The following is a 25,751-nucleotide window of genomic DNA, read 5'->3' as shown; positions in this document are numbered from 1 at the left end:
CACTCTCTCCAGACTTAGGATAGGTCACACATACAGCACACACGCACACCTTCTGTCAGGTGGTGATCCACCTATGTGCGAGAAATGTGGTAAGCCACTTACCTGGCTTCACGTTATGATACAATGCAACGAATTAGATGCTATAAGAAAAAACACTTCCCATTAGCCTACCGAGGGCATGTTCCATTACATCCTTTGATGTTCTTAGGCAGGGAACCGCTTTTTAAATACGAGTCGTTGTTCGCTTCTTTAAAGGATTTACATACTTTTCACATCATATTCCCAGGCAACCCGTAGCACGACCTCTCAACAGAGGCTGCTGCTGCGGTAGCTACATTAGAGAAAGCACCTGCCTCGCGGTCCTTGGACACAAGGGCGTTGACGAGACACCCGTGCTAATACCAGGCCCCCATATATTTTTTCTACCGCGACCACTTGAAATTCATTCTAACGGACACACATTTCACGTCGCTGTCATGCTTTTAATACTTCTATGTTTTACCCGCCTTTAGCGCGTGGAATTTTAGGCCCATATACAGCCACTTACCATAACCATCGTTCAGATTTATTATCATGTCCTGGCGCTCTTTGACCATCAAATGGCCCTTGCGCCAATAAACAACATATATCATCAATGATAATACGCTATCTTCGTAAACAAGGACTGGAAATCTCATGTGAAAAGTGTACAGTCGTGGTCTCTACCAGAAGGCCAACAATGTCTCCTTCTGCTATATCATTTAACGGAGAACTAATACATGCCAGCAAGAGTCACAGGCTCTTGGGAGTCATAAGTGAGACCTATAATGTACTTCGCACGTAAACCACATCAAGAACCAGCTGACTGCTGTCACTTGCTCTAGTTTCTTTCGGGAAAAATATGGGGAGCGTCCATACAGTCTTTTTCACAGCTGCACAAGGTATTGTTTACTGGTGTTAGCAGCGGCGAAATGACCGGCAGCGTCAACGCCGTCGTCTGTCGCTCGCTCTTGCGGCGACTCGGATGCGTGCTTTCCCGCTGCTCTCGGCGTCTTTCCTCGTAATCTCGTAATCTAGGTGTTCCTCAGACGTGCCCCTGCGGCTCAATGATCGTGACAGCGTTGGAGCGATTACGACGCCCGCAGACGCGGGTGTTATGGGCTGCGAGAGCACAGCTACGTCACAAACACACGCGGGGAGACGCGTGCTCGCGAGAGATGCCAGATGCTACCGAGCTCACACGCAAATCATCATCGCAAAAGAAGCTTAAAAAAACGCAGCGCAGCGTTCGCGAAGAAGGCCAAGAGAAGCGCAAAATCAATAAATTTTCTCATTTTAACACGAAAGTGTTTTATGCCGGGGTCCACCAAGTACATCCGTCACGGATATGACGTTGATAAAATGGACACCAACGGGTTAGAAAGAAAAAAACCAAGAAAAAGATACCGCGCTGGGAATCGAACCCACGACGTTGCGGCCGCGACGGCAAGCGCCCGACGCGCTACCCACTAAGCCATCTCGGGAGATGCTAGGCATGGCGCGAACGCGCCTTATATCTTTCACACATTCTCTTTCGCGGCGGGCGGAGCGGGGCGGTGCCGCCGTCTGTGAGAGGTGAAAAGAAGTAATACTTCACGATCGACACTTACTAGCGCTTACTCCGAGATTGCACGCGATATCTGAGGTCATGGTTAAAGCGTCTCGATACCAGAGAGGTAGGGTGGCCGCGCTGGCGTCGCCGAGGCACCCTTGACGCAGTTACGTTCTTTGCCTTTGGCTTCGTGTTAGCGTGCGTCGGCTCATCGGAGTAGTGCATCTTCCACGTGCACCAACGGGATTTCTCCGCTGCTGCAATATGCGTTGCAGAAAGGACGCGATTTCGACGGGCGAATGTCGTGCCTTGGTGGAGCGAGAGCAGCGCCTGCGAGACAGAGGCCAGCGGGACGCACGCGTTTGCGGCTCAGGCTACGAACCTCTACCCCCCGCGTTGCTGAAGCGCAGTGCGTGTTATGTATGCATGAGCACAGGCGTCGGCTACCCATTACTAGAAAGCGCTCACCGTGCTGTTTCTCTCCTTAATTGACGACGCTTTGAAGAAGTGCATACCGAGTACCAGTGTTGATTATGAGCTTGTTGATATCATCCTTTCGCGGGATTCACGATTCGCTGTGTCCAAATATATGTTCACACCGTCAGCTACCACAACAGTTTAATCATGATCATGGGCGTTAGTCGTCGCGATAGAGACATGCTGTCAACATGGGTGCATCCACGTCAAACGGTGCTATAGCTGCCAAACACGAATAGACGTTGTACAAGCTCTGATATATCATTACACAATAAGCACTACTTCTGTGAAGACACGTTTCACTTTCGTGTTATACCGATTCCTATGACGGAGGGATCAGCCATGTTTTTTTTAGAAGTACCCATAACCCCCCCCCCTTTTTTTTCAAAATATTTTTAAATATAACAAAAATGCCACTCTAATACGCAGCTGAGTTGAAAAAAACACTGTAATTATTTTGTAGACCGAAATAATGCGCAACTATGAAGGAAAGCACAGATTTACTTGTTAACATTGTCTCCAGGGTAGCCTGCGTTCGGCGGAATGCACGTTTGTCGGTGCATGATAAAAGTTACTCTTTCATTTCTCCAACGTTTGTTTGACTTCAACATTCAGCTAGCCAAAGTCATCGACAAACATGCCATTGGTGAACGCGGCGACCACTAAGATGACTATTTTGCTGGCAAAATGCAAATAAGCCCCCCCCTCCCCCCCCCAAAAAAAATCTCGCCATACGGCTCGGAAATTTACGAGCGACTCAGCGAAAAAAGAAGCCAAAATTCGCTTATTATTATCGGAACTGGGAACTCTTGTTCTCGCCAGGTACTCGCCCCTCGTCCTCAAACTCGGATTCAGTACCGGTTACGGTGCTCGGCTGCTGACGCCAAGGTCGCGGGTTTGATCCCGGCCACGGTGATCGCATTTCTATGGAGGTAAGATGCCCGTGTACTGTGTGATCTCGGTGCATGTTAAAGAATGCCAGATGATCAAAACTTCCGGTGCCCTTCACTATGGCGTCTCTCATCTTCATATCGTGATTTTGGGACATAAAACTCCAACAATTCTTATTATCACTTCCCTTGCGTGTCAATATGTATGTTCGCCGTTACTGTGTTGGTTGAGACTCTATCGCATGTGGCACATACCCACATAACATGGACTCTAGTATGCGAGTATGTGCCGCACGTGACTGAGGTAAACGGTTTCATGACGTATGCGAGAGGTATTTTGCGTTATCCATGTCATGACCAGTGAATAGTGTTCGTCATACACATATCTGCTGGTAAGCCAATTTTGGTATATTACAAGTTATGGAGACGACCAAGAAAGCACCCAGACGTAGGCGGCCAGATGGATAGATAGATAGATAGATAGATAGATAGATAGATAGATAGATAGATAGATAGATAGATAGATAGATAGATAGATAGATAGATAGATAGATAGATAGTATTAGCAAGCCGGCATGACTGGCCGGTCACGTAGGATCCCTAGATGCATTGATTCTGCCCCGCCACCCTCCGAAAGCTTTGTGCACCTACCGTGGTTTCGCGCTGCCTCCAGGATCGGAGACAGCTCACCTGGTTTTGCACTGCCTCCGTGATCACGCCACCTTTGACCAGGCTACGATGTCATGTGATGGCGGTGTAGCCTTATGCCACAGGAGCAAAGGAACGAGACGGCTGAACCGGAACTGACGCCAGCAGGGAACACGAAGAGTGACTTCACGTGCCACTGCGAAGCGCCGTGTTTATTTTCTTCTCCTGAGGTTGCGCGCTCCCCGGTTTTGTTCGCCGCCCAAAGGAGGGCGCTACAACAGCATCACGTCACGTCACATGACCTCACAAAATTTTGCGATCTGTGACGTCATAATGACGTCATTCGTGACATCATCGCGTGATGATGATTTTTGCAGCACTCGTCCCCGACGCCTTAGGAAGCGAGACGCCGATGGTCAATTTCCGCGCTTTATGTAGCATTTAAGGCTTTCGCATTATTAATTGCGTGCACACATGTTGTCCCGCGCATGCAGGCCTATTATTCACAAACTATAGGCGAACCGGGTCGAGCAATGCAAGTTATGCTAAAGAACACTGAACACTCTATTATAGGCTTTATAAAAAAATTGCACCATCTCCCGCTAAAGGAGACCATGAGGCGATGCGAAGCCGGAGCACTTGCACGATCGCGTTCCGTTAGCGTTCGTTGGGCATGCTACCGACCTCGCGTCGTGGAACGCGAAGAGGGACGCTACGCGCGTCGTATCTTCCATCTAGCCTGGCCGTTAATTCTCACAGGGCGAGCAGGGAACGCGGTCGACAGGCGGGCGAGAGGGGGGCAGCGTAGGAGAGGAGAGAGAAGGGGAGGGGACGCGCATGCGCTCGAGCTCATAGCGGCGTTGCGCAGGAGAGAATTTCGGCATGTCTAGCCCGCGTATCAGAGGAAGAGTGGAAGGGGTAGGGGAGAGGGGGAGGGGAGAGGGAGAGGGAAAGTGGAGAGGGTGAGTGGAGAGGAGGTGTGTGGAGAGGGTATACGCATGCGCAGTAAGGGTGGTCACGCCGCACACCACCACCACCACCACCACCGGATTGAGCTCCGCCTTAAGATACTTCGCATCTAAAAGCGATAAACGTTTTCAGCCTGCTTAGAAAGGTAGGAAATCTGCAGGAAAATAAAATGTTTCAAACTACATTACAGTAAAAATTCACATACCATATTACGTTGTTGACATCTCAAGACCCATTTCTGACAAAAATAAATTAAAGGGATCATTTTCCACGGAGCATGGCTTCATAACGCTCTCCCTCCATTTCTGTTGGTCAGACGATAACGAAGTACTTGAGTAATACTCGCAAGGTTTGTTGGAACAATTATTGCGGGCGCGTTTTATGAGATGTAAAAAATGTCGTGCACACTTTGGCTCCTGAAGCACTACAGTACCACTGATTCCTCCTTCAGTTCTATTTATCCTAGGCATTGAATCTTAACTGTGAACAATAGAATGCGACCCCGAGATCCGCTGTTTGCCACCACCAGGTGACAGTCAGGTTAATGACAGTGCGTACGCGGATGATATTGCCTTTTATGCCCAACGAGAAGTCACTACAACATGCATTCAATGCCGTCCATGAATGCGGTACAATGTCAGGTGCAAAGTTAACTTTTCGAAAAGCAAGCATTTCTTTATTGGCAACCCAAACACTCGTGTAAACATCACGTCACCATTCCAGTGGTCTCCAACAATTACAATACTAGGAGCCACCTCTAACATGCTCGATGTAAATGATAATATCCGGATATCACTTGCACAAAGCTTACGAATTGATATAAAAGCTGCTCCACACTCTGACTTCCCGCTCTTGGAATGCCGTTACTTCACCCAGTAGGTTTTTCTAGGGATATTTTAGTATATTTTTCACACCACCAAACATCCTCTCGGAGTTTCCAGAAAATACAGGGCTATATCAACTCGCTCTTCTGCTCAGGCGGCACTGAACTCCTGTCGTGTCCGTCGTTAGGACAACCAAAGCTGGAAGGAAGGCGAGAACATGGCGGCGTCACCTTCCCCGACTTCTCCATCCCCGCATCCATCCTACCGCTTCGGACTTTAATGCCGACTGTAAGTAACGGCAGTGCGCCCGCACAGCCTCTGGCGCGTCGCTGTCACGGACCATCGCTGCGTGTCCTGATACCGGCGAGCTCCACAAACCGAGGGCCGCAATCGAAGGAATTGCCGTTCATAATATATAGAGCGAATCTGGCATTTCAAAGGCGCCTTAGAGCTGCGTGTTCAGAAGCCGATGTTAGCGCAGGTAAGGTGGTCGACTAAATGGTCGCACTTCTGCGACCCTTGGTGCAACAGCACCGCCGACCCAGAGTGCGACATACGGAGTGTAAAGACATAGCTGCGGCCTCATTGCCTTCGTAAATTTGCTTGGAAATTAGGCTGGGGATTGCTCCCCACACGTGATCATATCTAGCGCTGGCAAATGGTGCACGTCTCTACGTGTCCGAACTGTTCTCCAGTGGAAAGCAACCGCCACGCGACTGTCGAGTGCGTGGGCGTGCGTCTCTTTCGGCGCGCTGTCAATACCGGATTTCGTGGTCAGGGTGTCCGAGATTTCGTGTCAGGTGGAAGATTCCCATGAAGACGCTTCGCGAAACTTTTCAGAGTGGCAGGGCTTTTCAGCCTCTGGAGGAACCGCTGCGGAGCCCTGGCTGGAAATTGCCGTCTGCTTGCATTGTGGCCAATACCGGGGCGCATGAGGCCTGAGGCCTTGGCTTTCTTCTCCGAGGAACGCGAGTTGATGCGCCACTGGTCATGCCCCTTTGTAAAAACAGAAAACGAAATGGTGCCGCTTCTCTTTTGCCCAACGAGGCGTTAAGTCCCACACTCGGATAATTTTTGGAGCACTTGCGCGTTTACCCTTGGGTCTTGTTTGTATAAACATCATATGTAGCTCATGTAGAGGTCACATCTACCACAAGGTTCATGTGCAGGATATATATGTATATGCACACGCAGAACTACACTTTGTGTAACTTGTGCATTGTGTCACACCTTCATCACGCTTTCCTAATTACCGTTTTGTTTACTATCAGATAATGATGCTTGTCATTGAGCACCGCTACGCAAACGTGAATGTGCCCATGAGCACGCGAATGTTTATCAAGTGCTTGTTCTGTACATAGCCTAAATAAACTTTTTCTAAACAGTACAGTACACGATTTGACAGAATACAATCATCTTTATTTTCGGGACGGCTCACTGCCCTCCCATAATCGAGTACACATAGCACTATAATTCGCACACAATTATTCTACACCCACAGTACAGTGCGTTGTGAGTTCACTAGTCTACAATCTGCCATGGTAGAGTACCCATAGTTGTTGAAATTGCTTGTAAGACAAGCGTCACCTTGATAATTCCTTACAGGTAAAGCTGCATATCTCTCTGCTATGGTAAGGTACTCTATATGATTGACTTGTCATGCTTGATAGATTGTGCTTCCATTCAAATGCAATAGCTTTGAAAGACACCCGCATCAAGCTTTTCTATGGTGAGGTACAACGCAAGCTAAATCAATTAACTATTTTCCTGAAACCGCGCAATCTAACCACTCGTGACTAATCGCGCTCGATCACTCTCGTGAAAAAAAAAGTAGTTGCATAGGTGAGTACATATTTGCATATGCTACAGCTCACAGTTACGGCTGCGGCATATAAAAACAAATAGATACATAAACAAATAAATAACATTAAAAGTACATGATCGAGTGCCAGTACCTAGCTCCTGCACAACCGCGGGTCCGTTCCCGATTCGACTGTCCACGAAATTTGCCTACGATCGCCTTCATTATTAGGGGCGCAAGCACATTGTGACACTTTTGTTTGTGTTCCAGGCACATCCCGTCGAGCATCTGCTGCCGTTTTTGCGAATAATCGTAAATCGGCTTCCAAAAAAAAAAAAAAAGAAAGAACGCCGGCCCTGCGCGGAAAGCGCAGCACAGCCACAGCGAAAGCTGGAAGAGCGGCATTTCTAGAGCCCGTTATAAACTCTCTTGTGGCTACTAATACAAGTACATTAGCAACGTACCCTCTACGCCACAAATCATACCTTGTGTGAAGTTGGGAAGCATTCACCACGACATTATTCGTCATTCTGCGGAGAAGCGAGGTACCATCTGTAAGGCACCATGTGCTCTTTGTTGATGTGACGGTTGATGACGATGAATTATTATGGCTGAGCCCTTAGTAATGGGTTGGAAGCTTTAAAAGATCCACTAGTTACGTAATTTGCATTGTGTGACGCCCGGTCTTATTGAACTCTTCCACCACGCTTTTTAGCATACGTTAACGAGAGAAACACTGAGAGATTGGGAATTAACTTTATTGAGATCCTGAGGAAATGGATCATGGGAGCCCTATGAGCTTCCTTGGCAACCAATAGATGTGCACTGCGAGGAACCCACTACGCTATAAATCATAATTTTTGTGAAGAAGCGAAGCAGCCACTATGCAATTTTTCGTCATTCTGCGGGGAACCGTGGTACCCGCTAAATACCTGTAAGACATTATGTTCACCTTGTTGGCGCTGTGGCTGATGACGATGAAAAATTAATGGCAATCTTCCTTCAAAAACGCTCTTTATTAAAATGCGGTTCAATATATCTAATCTCACCAAATTATTCTGATCAGGTTAATACGGCTGTCTGAAATGCGAGCGCAATAGTATAATTTTTGAAGTATTAATTTGATGTCTTATTTATTATTACCATTTCTACTCTTCATTTTTTTTAACCCTTTTACATTCTTCGAATAAGATTTTAAGCTTCAGTTACATATTCTTGGCCCATCCCTCAGAGTGGGTACGTGCCATAGAAAAGAAGGCAAAAGCAAACAAACAAAAATCCCTTATTAATGGGTTGAAAGCATTCAACAACGCTCTCGTTGCGCAATTCGCGTTGTGTGAGGCCTGGTTACAGAATTCGCGTTGTGTGACTCCTGGTTGTTGTTTTACTCTTCTACGACACTACATTAGAGCACTGCACGGGCTCTGGCCTACGCGGAAACCCGGGCCGGGTAAAGTAGTTTTCACGGCGGGCCCGGGCCGGGCTCAGGCCTGAAGCTCCGGGCTTAGGGCCGGGCCCGGGTTGGAGGTGGCGGGCTCGGGTCGGGGCGGGCTTGGCACTTTGCTCGGTTCATAAATGGCCACTATAGTGAAGGACTGAATCGTTTTAGACTGATAAGGTGTAGTCTAAGAACTCGAACGTCATTCATTTCGCCATAATATGTTTATTATAAGACGAGAAAATGAAGGTCGAAATTCCATTTTCTAAGTTTCGCACCAAAACTCTGCGCGCGACGTCACGGATTTCAAATTGTATTTGTCGTCTTTGGGGAATATTGGCTCTACAAAGTTTCTTGACACTCGGTATGTTAAGTCTATAGCAATGTACTTCATTTTTAGTAATCAGGAACTACGTAGCCCTCATTAGACGCCGTCAGAATCTAAGATGTCACGGCGTCTGCTGTGCAAGTTTCAAGGTAGCGTCGCCACCCGCATTTATCCTTTTGCGCGTTTTCTCACTTACCGAGAGTCTTGTCCTGGCGAGCGTGGTGATTTAGAAATTAGAAAATAGTAATTTTGTAATTTTGTAAAACAGAAATATCGTTTTTCTTTCTGGTGCCCGTTCAAGTTTGTTCCACATATGTTGTGCATATATACATGTGTCTTTCACATATTCTCTTGAAAAAAACGCTTTTTTTATGTGGGGCGAGCTAAAAGTAGATATACTTTTAGCTATAGGGAACCCAAGCTCAAGTTTGCGGCACGACGACAGCGCCGCGCTGCGCCTCTGGAGAGAAGCTCTGGTGCAACTTGGTGCATGCGCGGCCGGGTCAGCCCGTTTGTCGGCAGCGGGAGCACGCGCGCGCGCGTTCTCAGTCGGTGCGTGGAACTAGGGCGCCGTGCCGACAGCTTGGCACGCTGAACCGGACAGGCTTGCAGTTCGAAGCAGCATTTCCACGTTGGCAGAAGCGACCCCGCGGAAGCGCAAGCGAGGTCCGAAGTATTGCTTTGTCGTGGCCTGCCACAACAGTGCAGACAACACCAAGCCACGCGATTCACGTGTGAAACTGCATCCGTATTCGGGCATGTCACACGTGAAATAAAGGCGGCAAGCGTGAATAGCTGACAGAGCTGTCTCGCCTTCTATTTTGGCTGTCTGAGTTCATCGCTTTCATTCGTTTCGACTACATGAATCAGTACGTAACTCGGCGCATGTACGCAGCGAATACAGCAATGATTACTCGCTGACTTCTCGCATTGTGAAAGTCCAGTTACGGTTGAAGGTGGAACAACATTGTGTTTTGATTCCGTGTTCGTGAGATCTACCCGTCGTTATTGAACGTTCACACTCGCGTTATACCAAGCGTTGGGCTGTTGGTTCAATTCGATTGAACTCGGCCCACTGTCAGAAGTTCGGCGCCTGCAATTCACGCGTCAGGAAGGCTGCTTTATCACGCCGGAACGGACGTCTGTGCATTTTCAGCAAGGTTTCACATCATTCTGCAGGTTTGCTTTGTTTTTGTCACTTCATTAGCGTGGTATTTAAGCCACTAAATATAACTGGTACATAATACATGCTTTGCAATTACAACCTTGAAGTAACCACCTTCTCACTTTGTGCGATTCTCTAGCCGCGTTCGTGCAGCAGGTTGTATACGCCTGACAAGTCGATATTCTCATAAAAAGAGAGTGCAAGCATGACGCGAGAGCCAAAACAACGAGGCGAGCAGTTCATCGTGTATCACAATAGTTAAAGCTCAGCTAGCTGCCTCGCGTGTCGATCGGCGGGTGATTCTCCAGCGGCACGGAGGACTTGACTCTAAGCTTCTCAGGAAACAGTGCCAATATTTTTTTTTTTCGCACGCCGCAGACGTTTGTTCACGAAAATGCACGGCTGCTACTGAAAGCATGCCACATCAAAACAACAATCATACGATTCGTAGTCCGCACTGCAGAACATCGATAGCGTGCACGGCTTCATTTCGGAGTGCACGTGGACCATTACGAATCTTTAACATGACAGAACGAGACTTACCTCGAGGTATACGTCCTAACTGTGTAATCGCGACTTGGGAAATTCATTTCGCTTTGAGTCGGGCGTCGTTGTCGTCGATCGTCTGCTCTGCACCGTTAACGTGATTGACGAGCCTTTCTACTTTTGTCAAGGCCGCTTCCCTGGCCTCACCACGTCGCGCGCGCGCTTGTGTGTGTAACAACACACATTTATACGTGTGCACTTAGTGGTTGTAGTGTGCACTAGGGGCCGAATTTCGCTATCGCGTTGAACACTTAAAGGCGAAGCTTAAGGGTCCCCCATTTTTTTTAGCGAGGAGGTTCATAGCAAAATTTTGGCCAAGTACAGGCGCAGAGCAACGCTCTGTAAAATCTCTAGATCAACAATTTATTAACCTCCATTGCTGCGTTCGTATTTGCATTCCTCAATACGTGCGCTTGGTTATCACTAAATGCACTGTGTTTGCTTGCACATGGAAGACCCGTGCAAAGCTACTTAGGCACTAAGCTTAGATAAGGATATGGTAAAGATATAGGAAAGTTGTATCTTCGTTTCCAAGCGAAACCGCTCGTTTCACGACCAATTCGCTTGTTAACGCCCACACTTGAATTTTAGAGCGCAGCTCTTAGGCTCACGTTCCTGCGTTGAGCGGCGTTGCAGTTGGCGTGGTCGTCGCCGTTACCGATAGAGCGAACGAGGACCAATGACAGCGAGGGAAGAGTCGTCGATATCATGAGCCACTCGCCTTTAACCTCGCTTTCTTCCTCCGTCATGTGCGCTGGCCCCTCGGTCGGACCTCGTGCGCATGCAGGGCAGACACGTGCACCGCGGCTGACTTCGCTTGTCTTAACGTCACTGTTGGTGTTCCGGTTGGTTCGGAACGCCTGCAATGCACAGAGCGGTGTGCGTAGTACACGAGCGCTGGCAGTTTTTGTGGCAATATGTAACGAATGTTACATTCCTGCGACTGCGGATAGCCATAAGTTCACAAACAGTTGTCATTGCCCCAACACGAAGCTGCGCTCAGAATTCGCTTTCTGAAGTATCGTATTCGTCGGTGAATTTTTTTTCCTGTGCAAGGAACCTCACCGTGAACTTACGCCGCATAATACAGTCGGTTAAAAGCCAAGAATAAATACAAGCTCCACCCCCCGAACTGCGGCGCGTCTGCCATTCATCTGTGCAAGAGAATCATACCACGTGACTTCCGTCGTAACCGTAAATACTTTCTCACTGGTTACGTAGCTACTGCACATATGAATAATTAAAACTTCGTCATCCCTACTTGAAGTATTACCTTTCTTCGAGCAGTGATGTCGGACTATCTCTCACAGCCAACACGCGCTATGTATGTATGGCCGCAGCAACTAATGCCGGAATCGCGCGCCACGTTTTATTCCTGATACAGTACAGAATCACTTAGAAAATACTTCCAAAACCTAGAAATGCTTAGAAAAAACCCCAGGCCTGCGCTGAAACCGCAGCACAGTCACAGCGAAAGCTGGAAGAGCGGCGTTTCTAAAGCACCGTTGTAAGCTCTCTTGGGGCTACTAATACAAGTAAACTAGCAAGGTACCCACTGCGCCATAAATCACAATTTTTATGAAGTTTGGAAGCACCTACTAAGCCATTATCCGTCAATCTGCGGAGAAGCGAGGCACCAGCTACACGTTTGTAAGCATTATGCGCACTTTCTTGACGGGACGACTGATGACGATGAAGAATTGTGGCTCAACCCTTTGTAATGGGTTGGAAGCTTTAAACGGCCCACGAGTTGTGTAATTTGCATTAGATGACGCCCGGTCGCTATGTCCCTCACCCGCCATGCTGTAAAACATACGTTGACGTGGGAGAGAGAGGTGGAGGGGACAAAGAACTTTACTGAGACCCCGAGGAAATGGATCATGCGCTTATGGGCTTCCTTGGCAACCAATACAAGTGCACTTGCGAGGAACCCACTATCCTACAAATCATTGTAATTTTTGAGAAGTAGGAAAGCAGGCATTATGCCATTTTTCGTCATTCTACGGAGAGCCGTGGTACCTGATAAACGCATATAAGGGATTATGCGCACTTTGTTGATGCTGTGCCTGATTACGATGAAGAATTATGGCGGAGCCCTTTGTAATGGGTTGGAAGCATTCAACAACCTTCTCGTTGCGTAATTCGCATTGTGTGACGCCTGGTTACAGAATTCGCGTTGTGCGACGCTTCGTGCTTATTTTACTCTTCTACCACGCTATATTGCACATGTTAATGCGGTTCCTTCCCGACATGAAGCCTGTATAAGACCTTTTTGCAAAGCAATTTCAAGCACCGGCATGGCTCAGAGGTTGAATACTGGGCTCCCACGCAGAGGGCCCAGGTTCGAGCCTCGTTCCATCCTGGATTTTTTTCTCTTATTTAGTTTTTTTTTTCTTATTTCGAGAGATAGTGGTTAGGGACACCGGTGGCGGCGGCGGCGGCGGACAACTACGGCGCCAAAAACGGCCGGTGAAATGATCTCATAACAGCTTTCGCTGTAAAACGTGGAGAATATTGAACTACTTGAAAATAGCTGCAAAAATAGTAAGGCAACAGCCTAACGAAAGAGGCCATCAGCTCCTCTGTTTTAATGGCCTTCACGTTGTTCACCTGGCTGGATTTTTTGTAACTTGTTAAGGCGAAAGCGTTAGGTGTCACGTGAAACACGAAAACTGACCGGTGTCCCGTGTTCAGCAGCGTCAACACAAGTGATGGAAAAATTATCATCATGTGATAACGTCACCGCATGACGTCATCATGACGTCAGTTATCGACAAAAATTTCTGATGTCTTCATGACGCCATCCTGGCGTATCACAACGTGACGTTACATGGAGACGTCACCCCATGATATCAATGCTTGGTGAAAGGTGGGCCGATCCCGGAGGCCGTGCAAAACAAGGCGAGATGCAGAAAGCTTACATTGCCTGCGATCCTGAAGACATTGCACAGGCACGTTAGTTGCAGGAAGCTTTCGAGGGGGGCACGAGAGGTTCAATATTTCGACTTAGAAGAAGAAGATGGCTCTCGCCTTCGACTCGGCTGAAAGGATGCATGAGGGACCCTGAGAATTTTTTATTTGCGGCGGGCTATAGCTCCTGCCGCACGCGTATGTCACCTTATAGGCCATTTTACAGCGAATACTGTTATGAGATCATTTCACCAGTCATTTTTGGCGTTGTAGTTGTCCACCGCCGCCGCTGCCGCCGCCGCCGGTGTCCGTAACCACTATCGCTCGAAATAAGAAAAAAAAACGAAATAAGAAAAAAATTCCAGCATGGAACGAGGTTCGAACCTGGGCCCTCTGCGTGGGAGCCCAGTATTCAACCTCTGAGCCATGCCGGTGCTTGAAATTGCTTTGCAAAAAGGTCCTATACAGGCTTCATGTCGGGAACGAACCACATTAACATGTGCAATATAGCGTGGTAGAAGAGTAAAATAAGCACGAAGCGTCGCACAACGCAAATTCTGTAACCAGGCGTCACACAATGCGAATTACGCAACGAGAAGGTTGTTGAATGCTTCCAACCCATTACAAAGGGCTCCACCATAATTCTTCATCGTAATCAGGCACAGCATCAACAAAGTGCGCATAATCCCTTACATGCGTTTATCAGGTACCACGGCTCTCCGTAGAATGACGAAAAATGGCATAATGCCTGCTTTCCTACTTCTCAAAAATTACAATGATTTATAGGATGGTGGGTTCCTCGCAAGTGCACTTGTATTGGTTGCCAAGGAAGCCCATAAGCGCATGATCCATTTCCTCGGGGTCTCAGTAAAGTTCTTTGTCCCCTCCACCTCTCTCTCCCACGTCAACGTATGTTATACAGCATGGCGGGTGAGGGACATAGCGACCGGGCGTCATATAATGCAAATTACACAACTCGTGGGCCGTTTAAAGCTTCCAACCCATTACAAAGGGTTGAGCCACAATTCTTCATCGTCATCAGTCGTCCCGTCAAGAAAGTGCGCATAATGCTTCGCTTCTCCGCAGAATGACGGATAATGGCTTAGTGGGTGCTTCCCAACTTCACAGAAATTGTGATTTATCGCGTAGTGGGTACCTTGCTAATGTACTTGTATTAGTAGCCGCAAGAGAGCTTACAACGGGCTCTAGAAACGCCGCTCTTCTAGCTTTCGCTGTGACTGTGCTGCGGTTTCACCGCAGGCCTGGCGTTTTTTTATTTTATTTGTATGTTTTCATGTACCTTTTTGATGAATAAGCCATTCTGTCATTTTTCCATGTAATTTTAAAGCAACGGAGTCTTAGTCTACCATGTGCCGCTGCCCTCGTCATAGTAGTATTAGTAGACGTCACTGAGGTCACGTGACCGGAGGGTGACTGAATAAGGGAATAAAAAATTACACCATCTTCCACTAAAGGGAACCATGTGGGGATGTGAAGCAGCATTGGGGGCGCACACCGTTTCCGTTACGTTCACACGGCGTTTCCGTTAGTGTGTGAGGCTTGTATTTAGTGATTGCGTTATCATTACGTTATGTTTGTGCGTTGCTGTCCGTTACCGCCGAGTGAACGAGTGGCACCGACGTTGACGTTACAACTCATCCGAACGGGAGCGAAGCGAAAATGACGGAAGCCGACCGAGCGTCCGCGCTTACATACACATGACAAGGGGGAGGGAGAGGAGAGAGCGGGTTACAGGCTGCATGTGGCTGCGGCGCGGCTGCATCAAGTGGGAGGAGAGGCTGCGCCGCGGCTGCAGCGCGACGGAGGAGAGAAGAGAAGGCGACCGAACACCTGCGTAAAGGAGGAGAGTAGGAGAGAGAGTAGGCGCATGCGCAGTGGAGTGCGTACGCCACCACCGCCGCCGGACACAGCCCCAAACAAAAGCTGTTTCGCATCTAAAACAAAATAATGGTGATTATGGTCGAACTGACGATACTAAATGGTGATGTTCATGATGCTCGAAATGACGGCGATGATGTTCGCTCATATGCAGCCGCGCGCTCACAGTTTGCCTGTACGATGGTCGCCACGAACCGGCTCTCAAGTTCTTTGTCGCTAATATATGACTCACTTCTTTTACTGACAGCGCCGCACTCTCATGCCTAGTGTTGTCCATTGAACTACGAATCGCCCGCTATTTCTAAAGCCGCGCATGCTCCTGCTTTAAGAAAAAAGTAGGTAGTGACTGGTAAACGTTTGGATAGGTGCATACAGCTTACCCACGATATAGTTTTAAATCTTCCCAGTTTTTCAAATCGATGCGTAATCTCCATTAAAATGTGCCTAGGTGACGCAAAGCGCATGGTTTTGCCGAACAAAAGTCTATGATAGTGACCTTCTCTGAAACGCTGTTTTCTCGCGGCGTCGACACGGCGTCTCTTTTCTAGTTCCAGAAACCGTCGCCGTTCGGAAAGGTCCAAGGAAAGCCCATAGAACCATAGAATGGCGTGCTTCGCGTTACGTTTCTGCAATGTCGGAATTGCCCTGGTGTGTACAGTGCTCAATGTCGGCATAATGTTTTCTCCAAGAGATGGCATGTATTCCACCAATCACGAGACATCGGTACAAAACCTTCCCAGAAAGCTTTCTCCTGTTAATTTTTTTTCTTCTTTTTTTGTGTCGGCAGAACCAGGCATAAAAGCTCGCAGGTTTCCTTATGCATTGACCTACGATAACATGAAGGCGAACGCTATATTCTTCTGCTTCCTAGTCGATGTGTTGATCGCCCCCTCCCCTCTACCCTTCTCTCAAAGCTTTTTGCACCTCACGTGCTTTTGCAGTGCCTGGAGGATCGGAGGCATTGCAAGAATTTTTTACATGACCTGGTTTCGCACTGCCTCCTGGACGGGCCTGCCCGTGGCCAAGCAACGACTCCTAGCGTCTCTTAAACAATGGCTCCTATCGTCACTATCGATAACGGGCAGCGTGAAGAGCGTGCTAGCCACGAGTTCGACAACATTTCTCGCAATATGGTCAGTTTGATCTGAGCCAAAAAGCGGACTTCAATTGCATCTTTAATTTCGGTATTTATGTTCTATACCTTCCGCGTCTTTAGGTTTTATTTAAATTTATCAAACCCCTCAACTCATGGTCAACCTGCAACAGTGAGTTTGCGTCCAAATGAGTAAGCGGGTAAGAACAATAACTTCGTCAATACGTCTTGGAGCGCGCCCCGCACATTGCGTTTGAGCACCTCAGTGACCCCCAGACTGCTGGCCATGGGAGGACATCTGCAGTCATCTTCTGACAAGTCAGAAAAGCTTGGAAACAAAGGGTAGTCGGTAGTCTTGCTTTGTATTTCATCTGAAAATTACAAGAAAAATGGCTAATAAATGCGCCAAAATAGAAGTTCAATGTAGCCAGACAGTAGCAGTGGCTCCAACCTGAAATTTTCGTCGCCAGACTGGGTCATAAAGAGCGAATTAGGCAGAAAGTAGCCACAAATGACAACCTTAACCAATTTTTTTAACCTCCTTGAGCCTAACCGAGGGTATGATCGATGGTTTAGTCGTTGCCGCAGTTGTCACAGGCAGCAGAGTGTGCTACTGCTATGCGGCATGCAAAGACGTTATATTGAATATCTACGATATGGTCACATGACTTAAGATGAGGGCGAAATAAATGTTAGGATAGCTAATGAGACTCAAATGATTACGTTCATTGAAAGAAGTTGAGAACCTGCGATCGCTGTGCCACCTAGCGGAGGAGATCTCTACCACGCGCTTCTTTCTATGCGGCTTCTATGATTTGTTTCGGCTGCGCACGAAACACGAAAATAGTCCAAAGAATACAGAAGGGCACAGCAACTGGACGTGCGTGTGCCACTACTATACACAAAAAATTAGCATTAGGGTCACCTCCACTTTTTTGCCTCAATGCCTCAATGCGCTCGCTTGTGTGATTGGTGAATGCATCACGTTTGCTTGGTGATGTAATCACATTGCAAAGCGACTTAACCACTAAGCTTCGATAAAGGTATGGTAAAATATTGGAAATACGTGTGCGTGCCTCCAAATGAAACTGTAAGTTTCATTTGGAGGCACGCAACCATGCGCGAGGTGATGCGCACGCTCGAATTTTCTTTCTCGAAGAACTACTCTATGAACGTGTGCAGCATGCTATAGTCGGTTACATCCTAAGAATAAGTACAAGCTGCGCCCCAGCAACTGCTGTGCGCCCGCCGTTCATTTGTGCAAGAAGGTCGTGCTATTTGATTTCCTTTGTAGTCATAAATATTTTTCCTCCGCGTATGGAAATACTACGCATAATTAACATGGACTTCGTCACTGTTTAGGGTATTACGTTTCCCCGAGCAGCGATGCAGGAATCTTGCTGAAATTAGCGAGGACGTTCACGTTTTTTTACCGAGAACCAGGGGCATGAGCATGTGTCTGTAATAAAAAATCGCCAACAGAAAATACTCCAAAAATGCTTGACGAGATGAAAATAACCTAATGCAATCGGATGGGGCGTATATGGAGACAGGCAAATAAAATTTTCGAAATTACGTTACTGCAGAACGTGAGACCTCATACTGCGTTATTACTATCCGAAGGTGCGATTCTGATAAATAAAGAATAAGCATTTGGTTCATGGCGGAAAGACACGAATAAACTGACGTGGTAGTTTCTGTTGATGCAACGTTAACAAACATCACGCTAATAACTGGTCAGTTTTGCTACAGCCATTCCTGTGCGTGTGGAAAATGTCAAGGAGTCTTTGGTAATTTGCCTCCAGAAAGGCCACTGCGCCACGGTCATCACAATTACAGCCAATTTGTCCGCGTACTGCTTTCCGGGACAGCGGAGCGTTCTCCCGTATACAGTGTGATCCATTCTTAACAATACTGTGGGAACCGGAAAATTTGGTCGTTGTAGCTGAGTGTCCTGATATCCGAACCGGCAAAAAACAGCAATAAATAACAAACCCACATGTGTTGTAGTGCATGGAGGCCTACTTAGTCACCCACGATGAGTGAACATGGTCGAATAATGCAAGTCATGGTAAAGAACACTGAGCACTGTACTAAATGTTTCTTAAGATATGATACAATTATGTAAATTGTCCGTACAGAACGTCCTAAAATACAAAGAACGAGCGCCTTATTCTCTCCTGGCGTTTCCCGTCTTTCGGCGTAATTCATGACGCCAGCAGTGTGTTCACGTGAGGTCATGAGGAAGGAAGCCCTCTATTTGTCCATATACGAGTGATAGCAGTTGGGAATGGTCTTCTGACCTGCCTTGTCATTCTGTCGCACTCCCATTCTGTCTTGTCTTGTGTGATATTGTCACTTGGTCGTGACGTCGACGAAGGCAGCAGTCAGCACGTCCAGGATGAAACTCTTTATATGGCCGAACTTGTGGCCGGGAAACTGAAAGTCAACTACAGCAATACACTGATAGCGGCGAATAGAGCGTCGACCGTCGATCAAGTTACAAGCGGTTAAGCGCGTCGGCTTTTTACAGGCGCTATCGAACTTTGCAGCGATATTGCTGGTTGTTGCGGAATGTATAGAATAAGCTCGAGGTTTTGCGTCTTGCGCGCAATCTTAACAAAATGATCTAAAATAATCGCGAAGCTTCTCGAACAACGAGGCGCGGTTTGCGTTGAGCGTTGCTGACAGTCTTTGTGGGCAAAAACCGAATACAGCAAATGTGATAATAAGAAACGCACGTGGCAATATGACAGCCGGACGCGATCAAGTGATTTCACGTTTTGTGCGTTTTCGAGTGCGCAGCCCGAGACCACAGTGTGCAGCCAAAAAACCGATAATCCTGATAGCCTCAGCGCTTAGTGCTGACATTTCCCATATATTTTTTGGGGAAATAAGCGTCGAGGAGCACATAGCACCTGTAGGAAGGGTAGTGAAGGCGAGGAAGAAATTGAATTGAGCACAAGGTTAAGATCAGAAAGAAACCAGTCTCTCGTCTTTGAACTCGGAGTTGTTGAGTTTTTTAGGGTCCCTTAAGCACGCTTAGAAAAGTCGCAAATATGCACGGATATATAACGCTTTAAAGTGGGTTTGGGCACAATATGACCCATACATTTACACTGTTCACCTCTGAAAATGCATTTCTATGAAACAATAAATTAAAGAGAAACATTTTCAACAGAGAGTGACATAATAATCATATGTCGGCACTTTTATTGGTCGGAAGTTAACGAAGTGCATGAGTAAATCTCGCAAGGTTTATTTGAGCGGCTACTGCGCGTCAATATGATGAGAGGTCGGGGATAGCACGCATAATTTGGCTCCAGCAGCAGTGCGTGCTAGTGAGTAGTTCGGCCTAGCGCTGTAAGGCGTCAAAGCTATCTTTCTTAACTCTGCCTACAAGGCAAGTAAAATCGCCAACCGTATCCTATGGTATGGTTCAACAGTTCTCGGAATCGTTGCCAGTGATGCCAATCCTAGAAATTTATCCCTAGATCTAGGGATTTCATACATCTTTGAGGAATTTGGCGTCTTTTTGATGAAGCTAGTGGTTTGTCAAAGGCTCTGGAAAGGTTACATTACGTTGCCCAAAGAGAGACGTTGCTGAGTAGTCACGCTTTTTCAACTAAAAAGGCGGTGACAAACTATAAATTTCACTATTTGGGGTTTTAGGGGCGAAGCTCCTTAAAACGGCACCCGTTCGTCCCCGTCGTAGTGCGTAACCAGTCTTAACGCTAGTACCAGATCTTGACCTCCAAGGTGGTGCCGGTGGGAGATTTCTTCTGTGCGTTGTTGAACAATAAAAAATTCGCAGCGTGCGCGTTAACTAAAAGCCGAATTCTTCTGTCTCTCATTCCCCATTAGCAGCCAATGGCATGTTCCAGTAGGAAACGTTAGTAGAAGTAGAAGTGTAAGTTTTAGCTAAAAGCCGACTTCTTCTGTCTCTCATTCCCCTTAGCAGCCATTGTTTACCTCCAAGGTAGTGCCTGGTGAGATTTCTCCTGTGCGTGATTAAACAATAAAAAATTTTGTTCAAAACGCCGTTGATTGATGAAATAAACCAACTAAAGACGCCAGATGTTTTCTAAAAGCAAAACGAAAAGACGCCAGATGTTTCTAAAGCAAAACAAAAAGACGCCAGCTGCTTAACGAAAGGCGCCAGATGTTTTCTAAAGCAATGGTTTTCTAAACAATGAAAATTCACAGCGCACATGTAAAATTAAAGTGAGCTGCAAGTCGTCATAACTCTCATCGAACCTCTAGTATAAACGCGCCCGATCTCACCTCGGCGATGATGTACTGGGCAGAATTCACGGAAGATTCACGGTTTACCGATGAACCTCCGCAGCTTCGCCCACTCATCATCATCCACTCCGTGGAAATGCTGTGATTTTCTCATGCAAGAGTGCTTTGGCGTTCTTCTGCACCGAGTGAAGGCGAGATTATTATATGCTGAATGCTGGGGGAAATAAAATTTTGTCGTCGTATGTGTTTAGCATGCACTCACGTGAGTGATATTGCTTCTCTGTGAAACAGAGAAATTTCACCTTGTAAAGCGCATGAAAACCTGCCAACTTCGCAATCGCTCTGTGCTTTCACCGTGCAAAGTCTCCATGTCTAATAACTTCTGTACCAGCAGAATTTCCGAGAAAGAGAGCGAAAGTAGGAATGACAGTTGGGCGAACTGGTACGGATTCATTATTACGAAAACGTTGTGAGGGAAAGAAAGGAAAACACTGTTCGTGTGTTCTCACCCTTTCCGTCGCGCCGTTTCCATAAGAGCGAGAATAGTGACAAATGTATTTCGCCAAAAGTGAAGCTTATCAAAAGTACACAAGATGGCTATCAAGCAGTAAAATGGAACCCTGCACATCAACTGCCAATCATGCAACGCTGATGGCAAATGCGGAAAATTAGAAATTGACCGCCACCTTGCAGGCTGCAAGCGCAAGAAATGCCCTACAGGCTTGCAAGTGACCCGAACGATCACGTCTTTGTCGCTTCAACTAGTGGGCAAAGCGAATTTGAAAAATGGGTCTTCCTCTGTAGCAAATGGCGCCATCTTCAAGCACTTTATGTGCGTATACATGAATGAAAAATCGAAAAAAAGATCTTGAGTGGCTGAAAACATGCTGGATTGTACATCCAGTCAGATTTAAAAAAAAATGGCCACAGAGCGAATGATCTTTATACTTTCCTAAAGGTGAATGAGGCTGAATATGACATTAAAAAATCAATCAAGGGATTTTTCTTGCAATCTAGGGTATTTTGGAGGGTTAATCAAGGGATAGAACGTTGACGTTGGATGGCATCACGGATCGTTAGTAAGACTACATTTTCCTTTATAATGGTATAGGTAATAGTAGGGTTGCACACGTATCTCATCTCGTTAGGTGATATAAACCATTGAATTTTTGTGTTCAATAGATTATCTTTCCCTTCAACTGTGATAGCTTCACAGACACCCGCACATATCTTCCATAGTAAGGTACAAATAAGCTAAATCATTAAACTATTTTCCTCAAACCACAGATAGTAGCAACTCGTGACTATTTGCGCTGCATCGCTCCTACGACAAAATCAGCTCCATAGTATATATATATATATATATATATATATATATATATATATATATATATATATATATATCTTTTACAGCCCACAATTAGGGCTGTACTATATCAAAATTGATAATTACCAAATGAATAATATAATAGGAGGGGAGCGCTTGCGCCTACTTGCAGCCCCGCCTTGCGGTCCACTCGCTTTGCACTGTCTCGAAATTTGCCCACTCACGGCCTTATTCTTAGTGGCACTGGCACAAAGTGACACTCGTGTCCCTGTTGCAAGCATGTCCGGTCGAGCACTTCCGATGTTCCGAACATTTATACAAAGTCTTCTGACCAAACAAAAACCGATAGTTCTCTTTCAAGTTAAGAGCTATATTGGATATATAATACCGGAGAATGCCTTTACACAGATAAGAGACGATTAACTGTCTGCATAATCAATGGCAAATAATTTATTCCTTTCATTGATAGATTGTGAGCAGCTGGGCGGCAAGCAGCGTTGCGGCACCTGGCGGAACAGATATCAACCACGCGCTTCTTTCTACATGGCCTCTGAGATTTGCATAGGCAGTATTAAGAAACACAAAGTGAATTCAAGGAATACACTGGTGTAGAGGAACGCCGACGTGCAATTGCCACCACCAGACACCTAAGTCATGGAACAGGGTTCTGCCCAAATTTTTCTTGCTGCTAAAGCTGTTAGCCTTCAGGAATAGCCTAACAAAAGTCCCATCTCGCGATCATCGAAACGCCTGTTAATCATTGCGCCTCCTCAAAGTCAAAATTTTCCTCGTATGTGCAATCCACCGTGTAGGCTCTATGCTTTATCTTAGAGAGCGCATTCATTGCGCCAGTCACGAAACATCCCTAGAAAGTTTTCAGAGAATGTTTTCTGCTGTGACATTTTTTTTTGTGTCGCCAGTACTACGCATAGACATGGATCAGATGAAGACACTTTCTGAAAGTGCGCATGTTTAGTACAATGGGTAATCGGCCAGCCTTATGACAGTAATGCTCTAGGCCCAATACTAGCACTGCCAAGAAAATTTACTCTATGATATACATTCTGTTTTCCTTTAAACAATTCGCTTACCCAACAGTGGGACAGGTAGAAAGTTCGCTCTTTGAGTGTTCATATCAATGCTTACACAAATAAAATTCGGTCTTGGTCGGCTCGAACTAGGCATGCCCAAAGCAATATTTCTATTAAATGCGAAGCATTTCTTTTTGAAGCTTAGGCACTTTTGAGCGTATCTATCTATCTATCTATCTATCTATCTATCTATCTATCTATCTATCTATCTATCTATCTATTTACCCGCCTAGGTCCGGGTGCTCTCGTGATCGCATCATTAAATTGGTGTAGACCAAAATTGCCATGGGAAGGTAAGAAGTTTTGACCAATGGGACTCTCGGGTCATGACATGAATATTGTGAACATCCTGTCACGTACATCGTCAAACCATTCCTCCAGACACGTGTGGTACATACGCGTTTACCAGAAGCCGTGGTGTAGGAGAATGCTCCACGGGTGAGTTATAGTTTGTATGTACCCAGGAACGGCGAGAACGGGCATTTGTAATTTACCTGCGAGAGTGTTAAGAAAAACCGACACCGGCAGCGTTGACCTGAGGAGTGCAAAGAATAATAATGAGGATTCCCGCAGGAATCGAACCCATGACTTCTGCGTTGCAATCAGGTATTATAGCTTAAAAATATTTGCTGTCGGGCTAGTTGGTCCATAGCTGAACTTCACTTGATGGCGCAAATGTTAAGACAGGAACGTAGAAGACACGTAAGACACGTACGAGCGCACACTCGCAACGAAATTTTATTCTTCCGAAAGCTTAGCTTAAGAACCCTCAAGCATGCGCGCAACACCACAAAGGCAAAATCAATCTGACACCACCGCTTGATCAAAACCTATCCACCAAAAAACTATTCTCATTTTGATAAAGATTTAAGAAGGAACGCTGACATACAGATCGCCAGCTTCCTGTATGTACGTACATAGCCTCAGCCAATTCCCTTGCCACCCTGTCTTTGCTTTTCCGCAAAATGCACACGCTGCCCAGTAGTGGTTTACACGTGCAAGCCTTACAGTGATGTGACAAATGAGATCCGGTCCCATTCCTTATAGACAGGGCACGCTCTGCTAGTCGGTCATTAATACATCGGCCCGTCTGGCCGATGTACATCCGGCCGCAACTGATTCTTTGAAAAATGTGGCCTCTAGGTACAATGTACCGGTACTGTTTTTGGCTCCGAGGAAACTATCTCGTATTTGTGCTCGTGTGTCGTCAGATAAGAGTCCTGGGTGTGGGAAAGAACACACGAAGAAGAGGCGCTTTATGGAATGGGCTAGGGGTGTTATTTATAGGATTCCTTTGAGTTGCGGCCGGATGTACATCGGCCAGACGGGCAGATGTATTAATCACGGACTGGCAGAGCATGCCCTGTCTATAAGGAATGGGACCGGATCTCATTTGCCACATCATTGCAAGGCTTGCACGTGTAAACCACTACGCGGCAGCGTGTGCATTTTGCGGAAAAGCAATGACAAGGTGGCAAGGGAACTGGCTGAGGCTATGTACATACAGAAAGCAGGCGTTCTGTGTGTCAGCGTTCCTTCTATAACTCTTTATCAAAATGAGTATAGTTTTTTGGTGGGTAGGCTTTGATCAAGCGGTGGTATCAGAGATTCACTTTGCCTTTGTGGGGTTGTGCGCATGCTTGAGGGTTCTTAAGCTAAGCTTTCGGAAGAATAAAATTTAGTTGCGGGTGTGCGCTTGTCCGTGTCTTACGTGCCTTCTACGTCCCTCTCTTAACATTTGCGCCATCAATTGAAGTTCAGGTATTCTAGCACAGAGCTATGCCACGTCTAGAAACTGCGTTGGGAAAAGACCCTATGAAAAAGTTTCGTATATACTTAAAGGCACTTCATTGCCTATTCCAGAAGATTTTTCGCAACGTGTCGATGAGCAGCGAAGGATGCTTTGGAAAACTGCTCAATACAAAAAGGAAAAAGGAGCCAAGGTTAAGCCTATCGATGATATGCTAAGTGTAAATGGCGTCATGTACGGCTGGGACAGCGACAAGAAATGCCGCTTTAAGTTGAAAAGTGATAGACGGGTTCAACAAATGCAAAATGCTGATCGATTCTTGAAACTCCTTAACACCAACTGTAGCAGCGTAGTCAATAAAAGCACAAAGATGGAGGAGCTAATGATTGCTAACGATTCTGATATTGTCATATTGACTGAGACATGGCTCATCGACGAAATCTACGATAGCGAATTCGTTCCATCAGGACGATGAGCTTACAGGACAGACCGTGGTAGTAAGGGTGGCGGAATCTGTGTAATATACAAACGTGCGCTTAACGTATCCTGGATGCCTCATCTTGCCAACAATGAGTGTTTATTCTGCAAAGCCTATACTGGCGGCCTTAGGTATATTGTTGGTGTCATGTACAGGCCGCCTAACTCTGATGCTTCTGCCATAGATGTGTTGAAGGAGTATTTATGTGACCACCTCAAACCTGATGATCGTATATGCATTTCTGGTGATTTCAATTTGCTTGATGTTTACTAGCTAACAATGCCCCCCAAACTTCGTAATGA

Source organism: Rhipicephalus sanguineus, chromosome 10, assembly GCF_013339695.2.
Source record: "Rhipicephalus sanguineus isolate Rsan-2018 chromosome 10, BIME_Rsan_1.4, whole genome shotgun sequence".
Classification (NCBI taxonomy): Eukaryota; Metazoa; Arthropoda; class Arachnida; order Ixodida; family Ixodidae; genus Rhipicephalus; species Rhipicephalus sanguineus.
Note: the sequence above shows the minus strand (reverse complement) of the source record.